The 16,648-nt window shown below is 45.6% G+C and overlaps 1 protein-coding gene and 1 pseudogene across 2 annotated transcripts in view; both read left to right on the top strand.

Moving 5' to 3' along the window:
• The window catches only part of Lypd1 (LY6/PLAUR domain containing 1), a 44,601-nt gene that overhangs the window by 15,725 nt on the left and 12,228 nt on the right, over nt 1-16,648 (top strand). The gene's annotated exons all lie outside the window — the stretch shown is intronic.
• On the top strand, nt 15,516-15,733 carry LOC128110220 (uncharacterized; annotated as a pseudogene).

Genomic DNA, 16,648 nt, shown 5'->3' with positions numbered 1-16,648 from the left:
TAAGGCAGAGAGAAACACTTGGGTCTTAAGTAACAAGGAAAACTGTTCAGAAGTAGCAAGAAGACTAATTTGGCAACTGGTAAAGATGCACAAACTATGTGATGGTATCTCAGCCATGGAGCAGGCAGGGGGTTCTCCAAGGTTTTGTGTCTTCAGAGGAGAAGGCAGTTAGTGGGCAGAGCTGCAACCTAGACCGATGAATTTCCTAAGATTCTCTGAAAGGCATTCAACTTGTCACTTGCAATTGGAAAAGAAAGAAAGATCAAAGAAGTCCAAAGCAACCATTTAGTGTAAGAGTGGGTTAAAATGGAGATGTTGAAGGAATCCCACAAACTGGAGTCTGTGCATTGAAGCTTGCCAGGGGTCTTGTTTCACCCACACCCTTTCCAAAGCGTTTCTAGTAACTGATGTTGGTGATGGTGATATTAAATGCAGAACAGAAGGACTTTCTAATCAGTTCATCTCTGCTCATTATTCGCCAGCCTAGTACCAAATCCTTTCAGTATTTTAAAGAATGTTTTCCTAATGAAATTGAAAGACAGCTCATTCGTGATTCTCTCTACACAGGTGCCTAAAAGAGTCTATTATGTTCCTCTCTCTCTTTCTCTCCTCCTTTCTCCTTTCTCTGTCCCTTCCCTTCTCCTCTCCTCGTGTCTCCTCTTTCTCCTGCACACACTCTCTCCTTTTTATTGACTCTCTCTCTCCTGCCTCCTTCCCTCCCTCCTTCCAACTCTCTCTCTCTCTCTCTCTCACACACACACACACACACACACACACACACAGAGAGAGAGAGAGAGAGAGAGAGAGAGAGAGAGAGAGAGAGATTTGACACCAAATAAATGCAGAATTGAGTTTATTGAATTATTGAGGCAAATCAGTTGCATGCTATAATGATAGATATTATAGCAGTGATGAAAGATTTTTAGCATAAGAATACAGTCTGAAGACATATTGAATATATCCTTTTGCATTTCAGTAAATTTGAAGCGGCTGACTCATGCCTGGTTTGGAGGGTTGTTTTTTAAGGCATCCCTCTGAATTGTTGCCCAGCCCCCAGGTTGTCTAATGTGGCATCCTTCTTTCAAGGCTGGCTTGGTTTGGCTTAATAGGAATGCTCTCAAGAAACACACATACGGCATGCAGGTAACTTGGTAGTCAAGGTAGCTGGAGGCCCAGACCACCACTAGCTAATCACGTTCCCGGGAACTCTGTAACACCGAGGACATCAGCTGTGCTCATGGACTCCCTAGAGAAGAAAGAAAATTTCACATATGGTTATACCCCCTCCAAATCTTCACCTTCACCCCCTCCCAGTCCTCTCCCATACAGGAGATGCAAGTTCAAAAGGCTGTAGATACATCTTTGATAAAACACAAGCCATTCAGACTTGCTGCTGATGGATAGATTTATAAACCATTTAATTTGGATAAATTTCCCTACAGGGGAAAGAAAAGAGAACATGGTCATTGCACTACTGTTTTTTACCCTATGCTAGTGTGTGTGTGTGTGTGTGTGTGTGTGTGTGTGTGTGTGTGTGTCCACAAACATGAATGTGAATGCCAGAGGTTGAAGGTGGGTATCTTCCTCAATCATTCTCTGTCTCCTTTTTAGACATGTTCTCTCATTGAACCTGGAACTTGCTCACCGAGCTAGACTAACCAGCAAACCCTAAGGACCTTCCTGTCCCTGCCTCCCCAGTGCTGCGAGTTAGTGGTGCCTACCACTCTGCCTCCTTATTTCTTAACATGGCTTTGGAGGGACTCGACTTGGGTTCTCATTCCAGGCAGGCATACCCTTATACTCTTTCACCAGCCTCTAATAATCTGCCCATTTGCTTAAATTCTTGCACTTCCTATCACTAACATAATCGTGCTGGCGACTGGCAAATCTAAGCCCAGCCTCACCCAAGCCCCAGGCATGCAGCATGGGCTACGTTAGCACCTCAGCATCAAAGGCATTTAAGGTATCTAGTTGGTTCCTGTGAACACTCCAACAGCTATTGCTGCTGCCGAAGGGCTTCTGTGCTTCCACCCTGAACATGGCTTGCTCTGTCTCTTAAGGATGCTTTAGGCAATAAGAGCAACTTCAGTGGAGAAAACGCTTAGCATTCACCTAAGGAGACACGGTTTATTAGTGGGTGGTCTTGGGACACTCCCCCAGGCTCGTGACTCCTAAAAACACAGGCTTTCTGCACTTTCCTGATCACTTCCCAGGCACACTGGTGTTTAGCTTGAGGCTGTTGCATCTTTGGCATAACTTAATCATGAAATTCTAGTTGAAAGGATGCGATCACATCAAGAAAGCTTTTTTTGTCAGCTTTGCTAGCTTTTTTTTCTTTTTAAAATTATTTTTATTTATGTGTGTATGTATGTATGTATGTGTGTGTGTGAATGAATTCCATGTGTATGTAGGTGCCCACAGAGGCCAGAAGAAGGCTTTGGATCCCCGGGAGCTGGAGTTGCAGGTGGTTGTGACCCACCCAGTACGGCTAACGGGAAGCAAATTTGGGTCCTCTACAAGAGGAGGAAATGTTCTTAACTATTAAGTCATGTCTCTAGCCCCACCCCTCTTTGCTGTTTGAGGCAGTATCTCAGGCTGTCCTTAAACTTGCTGGGTAACCGAAGATAACCTTGAACTTCTGGTCTTCTTTCTTCTACTACCAAGAGCTGGAACTCCAGGCATGTATAACCATGCAGTTCATGTGGTGGTGGGCACCAACCCAGGGTTTCATAGGTGCCAGGCAAGCACTCTACCAGCTGAGCCCCATCCCTAGACTTCCTATGCTTTTCAACAAGAAAACAGCCCTAACCTCCCCCTTCTCATGACAGCTAGAACCTATAAGGGTCAACTGTCTGTCTGCTGCCTTCATCTTTAAAAAAAAATTCATATGCAAAATCAGAAAAATTGGAGCATAATGCTTCCAGGGATCCCTAGAAAGAGGATCCAGATGGTTTCTTCGCTTGAAGAGAAACCACTGTTTTGCTTAAATGGAACATTGAAATGCAGTCAGAGAACCTTCATCTTGGCCCTTTTCATATTTGGAAAACAAAGCAAGTTATCCTCAAAAGTGACATTTATCTCAAGATTGACAGGACATTCCAGAAATTGGATTCACAGAACTCTGTGGATGGAAGTCTAACTAAGGGGCTGGGTGATGATGGTTCAGCTGTTAAGGCACCTGCCTCACACACATGAGGGTCAGAGTTTGGATCCCTGAAGGCCACATAAAATGTGGGTAGGTAGTGATAGAATTCCAACTGCAGAAGGCAGAGACAGGAGATTTCCATAGCAAGTTGGCTAGCAAGACTTGCCATACTGAAGAGCTGTGGGTTTGACTAAGACATCTGTCTCCATGAGTGAGGGGGAAGAGCGACAGAAGATGATTCTTGACATCAAACATGGTCCTCTGCATGCACAGGCACACACACACACACACACACACACACACACACACACACACACACTTTAATACTACACAGGGAAAAATGCATATGCACATGCATGTCATGAATGCACACAGAAAGAAGAAAAAGAGCAAGTCAAGCTTAAACTATGAAAATATTTTCTGCAGAGGAGAATATCTCGTTTGTAGTGTCAAATAGAAAGCTGCTTGCTGGAGGTACTTAGATGTTCTTGTTAGTTCCACAGGGAACCATTATCCACCAAGGACTTTCTTCTTCCTACATTTTGGTGAACTCAGATGCAAGAAACTGCTGAGGAACTTTGGGCCTCCTGCAATCTTTGTGCTGTCTGAGAATAGCAGTCAAGGCCATCAAGGTTCAGAATGCAAGAGCCCAAGTCCATAAGTCACTGATGGAGCCTGTTACAGTACATCCCATGGGGCTGAGGAGACGGCTTGGTGGATAAAGCACTTACCTTGCAAGTGTGAGCAGCTGAGTTCAGATCCTCAGAGCCCATTGTAAAGCTGGACTCCACAGTAGTAACTAGATCACAAGTAGTAACTCCAGTGATCTAGTAGGATGGGAGGTGGAAACGGGGCTACCCAGAAGCTCAGGGCCAGCTGGCCTGGCATCCACGGCAGTGAACAACAAGAGAGCCTGTCTCCAACAAGGTAGAAGGTAAAGACTGGCACCAGAGTTTGTTCTCTGATCTCCACTGTGCTTGATTTCCACACATTATGTGCACATCCACATGCATGTATGTGCACGCGCGTGCGCGCGCGCGCACACACACATACACAAGTTTTTCAAGTTACAAAGAAAAATCTATTCCCTCAATCCCACTACACACACACACACACACACACACACACACACACACACACACACACACACACAAGATGGAGAATAAAGATACTGGGGGGGCAATCCTGCACAGGAACCTCCCTTGCTCAGAAAGTTCTTACAGCACGGAGAAATCCAAACCCAGGGGAAAACTGAAGGAGATGACTAATCGGCCTCACACGTCATGGGCTGGCTGCTTGTTGTCCTCAGGACCTCCGTGGAAACAGCACAGGTAACAGAGAACGGGAGAGACGGCTCAGTTCAGAAAGCTCATCTTGAAAGCATAAGGACTTGAGTTCAAATCTCCAGAACCTACGTAACAAAGCCAGACAGGGTGACACGTGATTCCAGCACTGGGGAGACAAAAACAAGAAGATCCCTGGAGCCCACTGACTAGCCAGTCTACCTTAATGGGCAACCCCCAAGGCAATGAGCAGCCCTGCCTCAAAGGAGATAAACGGCATTCTTGAGGATACAGTCAAGGACGTCCTTCAGCTTCTGCAAACGTGCACACCTATGTACAGGAGTGCTTACACACACACACACACACACACACACACACGCACACACACACACACACACACACACACACACACAGACACACACATTAAATTATGAAAAGGTAGTCTGACCTAACGCCTCCCAGTTACATTGGCTCGGTCTGTTTTGTTGCTGTAGCTGTTTTAATGGTCTGGTTTTTTGTTGTTTTTTTTTTAGTGGTCTTTACAACCCCTTCGCATTACCCTGGTTCCACCTGGCTAGGCAGAGACGGGCCAATCCAATCACTGTGAAGGTGCAGGCAGAGTTCGCTGTTCTCAGATAGCCTGTAGGCATTCTCGTTGGCTTCCCAAGACATCTGCAGCTCAGAAGGAGGGGATTTCTTTGGCCTCTCAGTTATTCTCAAGCAGGGTAAAATAGGAGTACTTAAGAGCTGGTGTACAGAATTGTTCGGGAGCAAATACATCTCCAGGCCGTTTCTCTTTATCCAGGATAACCAGAGCCCGTCACGGCAGTAACGAGGCTCGAGCGCAGACAGGCTTTTTTTTTTCCAGAGTTGTTCCTATTATGATGCAGAGGATGTCAAAAATCCTTACATGGTGTTCTTTAAAGAGAAAAAAAAAAATACATGCTTGGGAATGGATGGAAGATCTTTGTTCTGGCTATTGCGTCCAAGGCTCAGCGAAAACACATATAGTTCATTCCAATTACCCGTCTCCACACATTTTTCTTGAAGGAGCTGTTCCTGGTCCTGCATAGAATATTTATTGTGATATGATCATAACTATGGTGCTGTAAGTGTTGGTTATTTTTCAAGTGGAGAAAGATTAGTCTCACCCTCAGACAGGCGTTCGCAGACAGGCGGTTTACCACAGAAGTTGGACTTCAAATTGAATTGCAAAGGGAGTGGAAAGGCATGGACTGTCGAAGGACTCTGCTTAGGCATTTCCATTGCAGCAGCAGAGGGAGCAGAGACAAAGTCAGTGCTGGGAAAAGAGTCGTGTGTGGTGGCCCGTACGTGGAGAGCACGCACGGTTTTTGTGCCTCTCTTTTAATTCTCTCTCTCTCTTCCTCTCTCTCTCTCCCTCACTCCCTCCATCCCTCCCACCCTGTATGTATGTGTGTGTGTGTGTGTGTGTGTGTGTGTGTGTGTGTGTGTGTGTGTGTGCGCATCAGAGGACTTGTGCGTGCTGAAGCCACTACCTTGGGTATCATTCCTCAGGTTCCAGACACATTGGTTTCTGACACAGAGGTTTCTTTCATTGACCTAGAGCAATTTGTCTGGATTGGCTTTTCTGCTTGTCTCCACCCTCCCAGCATTGGGACTTTCAATGTGCGCCACCAAAACCTGCTTTTATACATGGGTGCCGGGAGATTGAACTCAAGTCCTCATGTACTGCCTGTGGAGCCATCTCCTCAGCCCAGAGAAATAACTTTTAAAAGCGTGCTTGCGGCATGCGGCTTGTGATGGAGCTGTGCCCAAGTCTTTCTGGATGACCCAAAGTCGTATCTTTCGAGGTAGGGGGCTAAAGAATGTTCAGTCCCAATGGAGATGGAAGATGCTTGATGTATCTATCAAAAGCAGTACTAAATGTTTGTGTTTGTGAGGCTCTAAGTCCAGAGGCTATTTGGAATGGAAGATGAGTTTTGATGATGCTTGCCAACCACCTAGAGAACCGTGGCTCCAGAAGTCATTCCTGGGTCGCTGTGCATTCTGGGATGTAGTGGAATCTAATGGACTCTAAAGAGAGCTCAGCTGCCAGCCTCCTCCTCACCCGAGTTCAGAAGTAACTGAGAATTAAAAGGAGGAACAAGATGGTTGGAACCGAACACATCTCTTGTTTTAGAAGAACTGGGATGGAAGGAATAACTTTGGGGTGAGAATTAGATGTGCTTTCAAATTAGCATCTTCCAATTAGCTGGTTTCCCCAGTCGGAGACAAGGGAGTTTCTTGACAGAGGTACAGTGTAGACTACCTGTTTTCTGTAAGCACTGACTCCCAAGAAGGGAGGCATATGGGAAGACAGCACATGTACAGTACATCCTTCCCAGATATGTCAATGTTACATGTCACTCTGTCTCTGCGGAAGAATAAAATGTGGGATGCAAAGAGTTACAGGCATAGAGTTCCCTTCACCTGCAAGGAAACACGGAGTGTGGGAGAAACGATCCCCCAAGTAGTGTTGTAATATTCCCAGCACCACACATTCTAGGAGCCCCCAACCCTTCAGGTCATAGCTTCGGGGTGTGACTGTCAGCTATGTTCTCTCTGTGTGTCTGTGTCTCCCTCTGTCTCTGTTTCTCTGTGTGTATGTATCTGTCTCTCTCTGTCTGTCTGTCTCTGTCTGTCTCTCTGTCTCTGTCTCTCTGTCTCTGTTTGTCTCTCTGTCTCTGTCTATCTCTCTGTCTGTCTCTCTCTGTCTCTGTCTCTCTGTCTGTCTGTCTGTCTGTCTGTCTGTCTGTCTCTCTCTCTCTCTCTCTCCATTGTGGACAATGAAGAAGTGTGTCTGACAATCTCTCCCACCCATGTCAATGACTTTGAAAACAACAGACTTCGTTTGGGAAAACTGCAGACTTGCGGACAAAGCTGCATGACAGGACCGTTTCTGCGCACTAGGCCTCTGCTCGTGTCAGTCACTTACATAATAGTTCAACGAGTGCCATGGCTGATATGGACTGTCAACTTGACAGGATCCAGACTCATCTAGGAGACAAGCCTCTAGGCATGCCTCTGGGGGAGTTTCTATGCTGAGTTCATTGAAGGGAGAAGACGTACCCTAAATGTGGGTGACATTAGCCCATGGTTTGTGGTCCTGGTGCAAATAACAAGGAGAAACCAGCATTCACCTCTCTTTGCTTCTTGTCTATGGGTGTAGTATGAGCAGTGCTCCCCACCCCCGCCTTGATTTCCCCGCACGATGGACTGTGCCCTCAAACTGTGAGCTCAAATAAATCCTCCCTGGAGTTGCCTTTGTTGGGTGTTTTGACACAGCTGTGAGAAAAGTAAATAATACAATGATCAAAACCAGGAACTGCACGCTGGCTCATTGATAACAAGAGGACTAAGCTTCTCATGCAGGGTCCCCATTCACTTCTTTTTTCCATTCTACGGTCCCATGTTGCCTTTCTTTGCCATGTCTCCTTCCTCTTGTCTGGCCTCTAACAACTCTTCATCCTTCTTGTCTTTACTAATCTCGATGCTCTGAAGAAGTGATCAGGTGACTGTTCACTGCCCAACAGGTCGGCTCTGTCTATTGCCCAACCATGACTGGGATGATGTTTTTTTTTTTTCACTTTTGACAGGAATACTCAGAAGGAAGGTTCCCTTCTGTGCCTCCTACCAAAGGGAGCATGCTGCCAATATGTCTTATTATTTATTGGTGACGTTCACTTTGCTTAATTCAAGTGCAGCCTGCTGGGGTTTCTGCATCGTGAGGTTTGTGTTTTCTACCTGCAATTAATAAACAGTTTGAGGGGAATCTTTTTCTTTAGATTTTACTTGTATTTACTTGTATGTGTTTGTGTGTATGTGTGTGTTTATGCACGCCTGCATGCAGGTGCCCTTGGAGGCTAGAAGGCATCCGATCCCCTAGAGGAAGAGTTATAGGTGGTTTGTAAGCTACCTGAACTCTTATCCGCTGCAAGAACAGCAAGTGCTCTTGTCCCCCTGGCCATCTCTCCAGCCCCTGTTGAGGGAGACCATCTGAAACTATGCAAATACCCCATTTCTCCTCAAACTTGACTAAACAATCTTGATGTCAGTTTCTACTACGGTTCTCTAATCTTCGTTTCTCTTTCTCTCAATCCTTTTGCATGTCTCTGTGTAGGTTTTGCATATATGTGTATGTGTGTTTGTGATATGTCTGTACATATTCATGTGAGTATGTATGAACACGTGCATGCGTATGGGGAGGTCAGAGGCCAATGTTGGCAGTCTTTCTTGATATTCCCTGCCCTGTTCTTTGAAACAGAGTCAGTCCTCACTGAAACTGGAGCTTATCTGCTAGCCTAGGCTGATTGGCCAGTAAGCTCCAGGATCCTCTTGCCTTGGCTCCTCAGTTCTAGAATTACAGACACTTTTTTTTTTTAACCTGGAGATCAGCCTGCCCTCCTGGTTGTGTGGCAGGCACTTCACTGACTAAGCCCTCCCCCAGGCCCTTCCTTTTACACGTATTGATTGGCATTCTTCCTTGAGGAAGAGCTGAGTCCTGTCCTCCAAATATTTGCATTTTCAATTATTTATTTATATGGGACGGACTTGTAGGGATTTACTGTGTGCTGAAGGCTGTAATCCAAAACAACTGTTGTTTGTTTTCTTGTTCATACTGCCTCTGGCTTTGGGCACTCACTGGAAGGTTGGTTCCCATGGCCTTTCAACAGATTCCCATCATGGCTTACTACCCTGTAGTTTGAACATATCCTTGTTATGGAGGACAAGATATTCCAGGTTCATGTTAAATTTTCTCTCCCCAGGCCCCTCATACTTCTCCTTGTGAACTGTTTCTATCTAAATAAAGATGAAGCAAATAGCCCTCGAGACAAGGAAGCAGCTGCTTCTTCCTCAGCAGGTGAAAGCACTGACCACCAAGCATGACGACCCGAGTTTGAGCCTCAGGGTCCTCATGGTGGAAGGGTAGAGCAACTTCTACAAGTTGTCTTCTGACCTCCACTTGAGGACTGTGGCATGTTGCACACACACACACATATACACACACACAAATAAATATAAAAATTAAAACACTGTCTTCTCACTTTTTACTCTATTGTATTAAGTGTGAACATATTTGTCCCATACTCTGATGTCCTCTTTCTCCTCCTTTCTCTGCTCCACCCACTAGTCTTCTTCATTCTCCTAACCAGTTTCCTCTCTACTTCCTTGCCATCTGTGTGTGTATACATACATATAGATATGATTTTATATACATCTGTAATGAGTAGAGTGCATGCATAAATGAGACAACACATAGGACAACTCAATCAGTGTGATTATCTCCACTTGTATCGATTTTTCTGCAAATGACATGACAACTTTATTCTTTCTTATGTCTGAGCAAAATCTCATTATGTATTAGAAACCATATTTCTTTACCGTTCCTCTGTTGTTGGACGCCTAAGTCGGTTCAGTAGCTTAGCTCTTTTTAGAATAGTGATGATGAATTTAAAAAAAACAAAACTAGAGAGGAGATGCGTTCACTTGAAGCCCTTCAGGTAGACCAGCAGTAGTGATCTAGCTGGGTTGTATAGGAGATCTATTTTTCGTTTTTTGAAGACTCTCCCTGTTGACATCCGCAGTGGCTAGACTAGTTTAAATATCCTCCAGCAGTGAATAGGGGGTCCCTTTGGTCCATATCCTCACCAGCATTTCTTAGTTTTCTTAAGGACTGCAATTCCTACTGGGATGAAATAGAATCTTGATGTCATCTTTATTTTCATTTCTCTGATGGTTAGAGATGTTGAGTATTTTTCACGTTGATTGGTCATTTGTGCTTCATCTTTTGAGGATTTTTTTGTCTGTTCCATTAGGCCACTTACTAAATAGTTTGTTCGACTTCATTTTTTGAATTCTTTATACAGTCAAGACATTAATCCTCTTGTCCAATGTGTAGCTGGCAATGATTTCTCCAACTCTGCTGCTGTGTCTTCACTCAGTAAACTGTAGGTCATGGCTACCACCTGGTTGACCAACACTGCAATATGCCACTGGATATAAGATGTATCTTGACTTCATATGTGTTCCAAATTGTGAAGGGGTACATTGAGGTTTTTAAGAAATAAAGCATATTTATTCATGGAAGTAGCTGAAGGAGAATTCTAGTCCAACTTTGTTGGTCTCTTAAAATCTACATTCTTTGTGTTGAGTAAGCAGTTTTCTCAGAATTAACATGAAACATCTCTTTGCCTTTTCTCAACTCCCTTCTGGAGATGGAGAAGGAGATACTAAAAGCGATGCATCAAACCTAGAAGCTTCAGCACTTGATGAGAGAATCTCATGAAAGACCCTGTTCCTTTGGCTTACAGCATAGTGTATCTGTGCCTCCAAGCCCTGTTAGGAATTTGTTCTAGCTTATTTTCACTGATAAAAACTGTTAACAGACTGGGAATATGGCTCACTGCATAAGAGTACTTACTATGCAACTATGAGGACCCAGATTCTGTGAAAAACCAGAAACCATTCCAGAACCCACATAAAAAAGCTGAGTATCTATAGGCACATCTCTGACCCAGCACAAGGCAGAGACAGGAGGATTGCTGGGGCTTGCTCGTCCCCAGCCTAGCTGAAAGGCACTGAGGACCAGGTTCTGTGATAAACACCATCTCAAAGAAATAGGGTATAAAGTGATAGAGCAGGACACTCTATGTCCTCCTTTGGCCCCTCCACATATGTATGAATAGGAACACACATCTTACACACACACACACACACACACACACACACACACACACACACACACACACACACCAATTTTAGTTCATTATCAAAACTATCACTGCTTGCTTTATAACCAATGACCCATTGGCCTTGCCAGAAACTACTGATGGATGGTTGTTCCTTTTGATGTGTCAGGACATAATGTATCAGAGAAAGAACTGATATAATCGAAACTGCATTCTTAGTAAGCGACTCTATTGGTCACCTTCCTCACTGCTGTGACAAACTTCCTACCAAGGGCAACTTACAGAAGAAAAGATTTATTTAGCTCATATATCAAGGGTAGAGTCAGTCCATCACGGCAGGAATGGGAAACAGCTGGTCACATGGCCGGCACAGCCAGGAAGCAGGAAAAGGTGAATGCTGGTGCCCAGCTTGCTTTCTCCTTTTTATTCAACCCCGGAACATGAGCCTGTGAGATGGTGCTGCCCACAAGTACGGTGGGTCTGCCCACCTAAATTAACCTAATCTAGATCATCTCTTGTAGACATGCCCAGAGGCTTGGCTCTTCAACTTGATCCTAGAACTTGTCAAGTTGGCAATATTAACTATTATAGTGACATAATAATTCAACTACCAAATTACCTCTTGAATAGTATAGATTCATTTGAAAATAATGTTCCCTGGAAGAAAAGAAACCATTAATTCTCTTCATTCCATTGTCAAGAATGGTATTTTAAGATGACTCAGAAAACCATAAATTCTTTAAAAAAAATCATATCTGAAAAATTCTGCTTATGCCCAGAGGAGGAGATAGCCACCACATCAGCTTTTATGGTGTACTTTTAAAGACTCCTTTGCTTCCTGGAAGACAGCACTGGAGCCTGGCACTCTGGAGCCAGCACGGTTAAATGAGGATGGTCGGTCTGGGCATTGGCTCCATTGGTAGAGTGCCTACCTGGCATGCAGGAAGCCCTGGGTTTCATCCCTAGCTCCACATAGACATAGCATGGTGGCAAAAGCCTGTAATCCCGGATCTCAGGAGGTGGAGGCAGGCAAGTTGGAAGTTCAAGGTTATCCTTAGCTACATAGAGAGTTTGAGGCTGGCACAGTATACATGAGATGCTGCCTCAAGATGCGAGGTTGTTACAGGAAACAAGAGCATGCTGTCGCTGTTTTACAGCCTTCGTGCTGAAATGACGTGGTTTCTGGTTCATGATGGGGGTGCCAAAAGAAGGACCATGACAGGAGGGTGGACAAGGACAAGGACAAGACCGGTCATTGATGGAAAACTTCCAGTTGAGGATCCACTGAGGTTTTCGTGCAGACTTTTGGCTTTAAATAGAACAGTGGTAACATGTGAGTTTGCATTCATCCAGCACACACTGGGAACAGCCTGCAGGGGTCTGCTGTAACTCTGTCTGCCCTTTTCCTCCTCAGCCTTCTGTAGCCCCCGTTACTTCTCCTGAGGATTCTGAGCCAACAGCAGGGATTGAATTTGTCCTGAAAAGCAGGCTCTCTGTTGAAGTGGTTTAGAGGGAAAACATTTAAACAGACGTCCAGAAGATGCTACAGTCCTGTAAAACTAGCCAAGTCCTTTGACAGAATAGCCCATGAGGACCCCAGTGAGACCCTTTTTGATATTCATTCTAAAGCAAATACCTCAGACTGTTGATGGTATTGCTCAGATAGCTGTGGAGGAAAGGCTTGGTAAAAGCAATAGGTTTGAAAGGTGATAGAAATTTGACAGAATAGAAGAGACATGTGTAGATCACAGTTACCAGGATAAATTCCATTCTATCTGATGTGGATTATCTGTGTCCTTCCATCGACTGACATCACATCTATTCTCTCTGTTATGGACAGAGTATGTGTCTTCCTTTAAATTCACACGTCACAATCTTGGTCTTCAGCATGATGACATTCAGAAAGGAGTCCTTCGCAAAGCAAATATACCACAGAAATCATGAGAATGGCACACTGGGTCAATGGGATTCATGCCCTATGAAAGAGACACACACAGAGAAAAGACCACATGAGAACACCAACTCAGTGTGGCTCTCTTAAATGCAGAAGAGAAAGCCTTCAAGAGGAAATAATTCCCCCGTATCTTGATCTTGAACTGCTAGCCTCCACAACTAGGGCATACATTTTCGCTGTGTAAGCCACAGACTGCGATGTTTTGTTATGAGAGTCCAAGCGGATGAATGCAGCCCGTTTGTGCTAATAAACTTTCGTTACAAGACACCAAGCCCAGCCATCCACAAATTGTGTCTGACTGGCAGCTTCTGTGGTGCAATATCAGAACTGGGTAGCTGCCTTCTCAGAAAGTGTGCCAACTCCTGCAATAGGCAGGGTTGATGTGAATAAGCCATTAAAGGGGCAAAGGGAAGAAAACACCACCTATTTCTGGTTAACTTCTAGTTCCAGGATAAAAAAAGCCCTGACAAAAAGCAGCTTAGGGAGAAAGGGTTTATTTGAGCTCACAATTCCACGGTATGTCCCATTCTGTGGAGGCATCACAGTGATAGGAGCCTGAGACAGCTGGCCACATCACATCCATAGGCAAGCGCAGAGAGGGATGAACGCACAGGCTCACTCGCTTGTGCTCAGCTCTATTTTTCTCCATATCATACAGTTTAGGAACCCCCCTCACCCCCTGCCTAAGGAATGATGCCCCTCACGAGGCAGCCCAATCTAGACAATCCTTCATTAAGGCTCTCTTCCCAGGTGACTCTGGGGTGTGTCCCAGTCATTATTAAAGCTAACTATCCCATTTTCTTAGTAGTCAGTGGTCCAAATAGCCATTGACCCAGTCGCCTGCATGGATGGCCTGTTTTCCTGGCTACCTCCCCTTTGAGACAGATGATGTGTCTGCTCAACAGTTGAAGTCTCTGAGGGGCATTGGGAGAGCCTGTCCTCCAATAGACCTACGGGGCAGGGCAGTCGTGCCAATGGGGCAGCAAGGAAAAGATGGTGACAGAGAAGACAGCCTGGGAAAAGCGAGGAACAGGGAACCGTGTGACCCTCATTCCATGGCTGAGGCTCCGCTGCATGTCCATCGGGAGCTTCTCCCATCCCAACCTCAGAGCCCAGCCAGCCAGGTTGTGTGCATAATAAATTATCCAAAAGGCTTCTCTTTGGAAGAATTAAACATTATGTTTATAGTCTGTGCATGCTCTCTTCCTCCTCAGAGCAGTGATTTGACCACCTGTATGGGATCAGCCTGGGTGGTTCTGGGAATGTGTGCATATTTAAAGAAGAGCAGCTGAGTCCACACTGCTGTCTGAAAACTGCCACCCTCAGAGCTTACTTTTCCTCGGGTGGAGTCTTGGCATTGCTCCTACCTGGGGAGTGGGCGTGCCTTCTGGCCAGCTTCTTCATGAAGCTCTTACAGGCCTGTCCACCCCACAGCCCAGAGAATCAGACAAGTACACAGACATTTATTTTACATGGCCTTGCAATGAGACTGTTGTCATCTTCAAAGTTCACACTGGAGAACTGTGGGATCAAGTTATCAGTTAGGTGGGGGAGAAAATATCATAAGGTTTTAAGTAAGTTTACAATGTTGTGTTGGGATACATGCCTTGTTTTCTCGGGCTACCTGTCTCCCACAGGCTGTGCTAAACCCACTAACAAGACTAGTGAAGCATCTTCGGAGAAGGCAGGCCTAGGGCAGAGTGAGAGCACCCACCTGTGGTCAGTTCTATAAAGTGGTTTCTTATCTACCTGCTTCTAGCCCGGTTGACTTGCGGCAGGCTTCTAGACCAAATTGCCGGCCTGCGATCAGCAGTCCAACTCAGGGTAATGTGGACTCCCAGAGTGGAGACCACTTTCGGGTTGGCTTGCTTCCAGTTCGGCTGTTGTAGATGTTTCTTATTCTGTCCGCTAAAGCTACAGTGACCCAGCTGTGCTAGGAGCTGGCAGGAAGAGCTGAACTCCAACAAAGAGAAAACACCATCTTTCTTCGGGCCCCCGTGTAATCAATAATTCAACCTTGTAAAGAAAGCGTGATGCCTGGGAGAGGGCTTGCTGCAGAGGAGACAAAGGCCATCCGGCATCCACCTCCGCTTCTAAAACTTCTTCCTCTCTCCTTCCTTCTGTACCCTCCCTGGGTTTGTTTGCCTTTGGTCTCCCCCCCTCCCCCATCTGAATATATAGCTTATGCACATGCCAAGATGTGGCCCGGTACAGTCCAAGAGGGGTGAGGAGAGAGTGTTGGGAGTGAGGGGGAAGAGGAGATCATTTTAAATGTCAGGTGAGTCGGTCAATGATTGTGGAAGTCTATGTCCGCTCTGGGATGCGTGCTGTGGGGTACAGTTTACCTGCTTGTGTGTACTGAGGGCATGAACAGACCATTCCTGTAGACAGATGTGAAGAGTAATATTTAAAGTAGCAACAGCATCGCTTCTCGGCCTTTTGGCTAAGATCAAGTGTAGTATCTGTTCTTATCAGTTTAAAGTAGCAACAGCAAACGCCCACTTTGTGCCGACCACTGTAGTGTGTGTGTGTGTGTGTGTGTGTGTGTGTGTGTGTGTGTGTGTGTGTGTACCGTGCACATGTGGAAGACAAAAGACAGACTTTGTCAGACTTTTTTGGTATCATTCCTGAGGTACCATCCATCATTTTTTTTTGAGGCATAGTCTCTCACTGGCCTGGAACTCAAGAAGAAAGCTAGGCTGGCTGGCCAGGGAGTTAACTCCCTGCCTCCGAGGGTCCTCCTTAGTCTGCCTCCCCAACACTGGGACAGAAAGCCTGTGCTGCCATACCCATCTTTCTTTATTTTTCAACAAGGCGTTTGGGTATTGAACTCAGGTCCTCAGAATTGCAAAGTAAACCTTTTACTGACTAGGCTATCTCTCTAGACCTCCCCCGCATCACTGTTGGAGCTGGAGTTACAGGTGGTTGTGAGTCGCCTGGGTTCTGTTCCCCTGGAAGAGCAGTCAGTTCTCTTAACCACTGTGCCATTTCTCCAGCCCTGTCTCTTCACTTCCATATTCTTCTTGTTCAGCATAACTCCTGGGAGCATTGATCTCCATATTCCGATTCCCTGCACCCCCAGAATCGGGTGCTATTGCTGTAGTGGAATGGATCCCCTGAGAAGTGACGTCAATGTCTGGCTTCCCTCTCCTTCACTCCTTGGCCATGCCCCAGCATGCACAGCTTAATAAGGCAGATGAATAGGAATGACTTCCTCCGGGAGATCTATTTGCAGCAATTGTGAAGCCAGCATGCATAGCCACCCAACTAAATCCACGAGTCCCCAGGAGGACAGCACCTCTCCAAAGACTTAAAGAGGATTAAAGTTTTAAATGCATGCCATCTTGATTGATTTAGCAATAGTGGGTGGTATGTTCGGCAAAGCTTCTGGTCTGCAAATCCCACCCGTGAGAAGCTACCAGAAAGTCACAGGACACATCTCTGTGTCCCTGTGAGGTAGAGCACAGGAGCAGCTCTGGCTAAGCCTGAATGTCTCTCACCAAGATTAGGGTTTCATACTCTGCCTGTGTCAGCCATGGCCTGGAGATCTGCCTTA

This window comes from Peromyscus californicus, unplaced genomic scaffold (assembly GCF_007827085.1).
Source record: "Peromyscus californicus insignis strain IS unplaced genomic scaffold, ASM782708v3 Scaffold_14__1_contigs__length_90479793_seg_2, whole genome shotgun sequence".
NCBI classification, from domain to species: domain Eukaryota; kingdom Metazoa; phylum Chordata; class Mammalia; order Rodentia; family Cricetidae; genus Peromyscus; species Peromyscus californicus.
Note: the sequence above shows the minus strand (reverse complement) of the source record. Positions and strands in the feature narration are given on the sequence as shown.